This window comes from Fonticula alba (assembly GCF_000388065.1).
Source record: "Fonticula alba strain ATCC 38817 unplaced genomic scaffold supercont2.1, whole genome shotgun sequence".
NCBI classification, from domain to species: Eukaryota; order Rotosphaerida; family Fonticulaceae; genus Fonticula; species Fonticula alba.
Window position 1 is genome coordinate 1,892,045 of NW_009242971.1, and position 1,568 is coordinate 1,893,612.

Sequence of the window (1,568 nt, forward strand, 5' to 3'; positions counted from 1 at the left end):
GGGGATATGGCGAGTCCCAGCGAGGGGAGCACCAGCATGGGCGTGGGGTCAGAGTGAGCGGCCGAAGGGCGAGCGTGCAAAGCGCGTGGCAGGGCGGGAGCCGGGCGCGGGGGGAAGGGGCGGCGGGAGGGACCACGGAGGGCGGCCGGCGCCTGGGGTGGCATGGCTTCTCCGGCCCCGGGGGTCCGTGCTTGGGCCAGGGGGGCGGGGGCGGGGGGGGAGGCGCGCACAGGCCACAAACGGGCCACGAGGATACGCACGCAGGCACATGCCCTGCCGGGCGAGGCCGCTCGGGCAGATGGACAGACAGCTGGTGGAGGGGCCGGCCCCGGCCGAGAAGGGGTTCTCACGGATGCTGAAGCACGATTGGGGGTAGGGCAAGCGGCGCGGGCGACCGGCCTCCGGGCCGGACTTCGCATCCAGCACCCGCCGGCGCGTCATGGAGGGCTCGTGGGGCGGGGGGCCGCCACCGGCGGCGGCCGGCTGCTGCGCGAAGCCCGGCAAATGGGGGTGTGCGGCGCGGTGCGACGCGGCGTGGCCGGCCGCCGCGCCGGCCACGCCATGCTGCGAGCCCGGCAGTCGGCGCTCATCGGCCGGGGTGCCGGGGGCCTGGAGCAGCGGCACGGCCGTGTCCACGCACAAGGCCAGCGCCGGCAGCTCGTCGGCCGACGGCGACCCGAGGCCGGACATGTGCAGGCTGGAGCTGCTGGACAGCTCGGGCTCCGTGTCGTAGTCGGTGGCCGGGCCGCCGGGCCCGAGATGCGGCGGCCGGTGCTGCTGCGGCCCGGGGTCGTGGCGGTCAGCGGGCGACCGCCGGCCCGGGGTGGCGGGCCGGCGCTTGGTCCGCCGGCCGGCGCCGCCCCGGCGGTGGTGCTCCAGATCGCCGGTCGCATGGTAGAAGGGCTGCTGCTGCTGCTGCTGCTGCTGCTGCTGCGGGTGGTGGTAGTGCTGGTAGTGGTGCTGCGACGAGTGGTACGACAGGTGGTGCGAGGGGGGGCGCTGAGGGGGGCCGCCGGCCGCCAGCAGCCGGCGCCTCTCGGCCGCCGTGGCCTCCTCCTGGCCGGGGCCCTGGGCGTCGGCCTCCGGCGGGAGGTACTCGACCAGCTGCTCCGGGTAGTCCCAGCAGGAGCTGGCGAAGATGAAGAGGGCCAGGACGATGATCGGCGACCCGAGGGCCACCCGGTCGAAGAGCTCGGCCAGCGGCCCGGCAAAGGCCAGCAGCCGGGAGAGAATCAGCTGCGGGTCGCGCGGCGCCAGGGCCAGCCGCGGGAGCGACCGGCTCCGCTGGGGCCCGGCCCGGTGGTCGTGGGGATGCTGCTGCTGCTGCTGCTGCTGGGACTGGGGCGATGGGCCGCCGGCCGGCCGGGCCACCGCCCCGTCGGACTGGCAGCGCCGGGCCGCCGGCCCGGCCGCCGCCGGCCCATCGGCCGCCTCGTCCGCCGGGGAAAGAGGCCGGTAGCCGCCCGGGCCCGGGGCATGGTACCGGCCGCCGGTGTGCGGGGGCTGCTGCTGCTGCTGCTGCTGCTGGCTGCCGGCCATGGTGGCGGCATACCCGCCGCCGGCCGGCT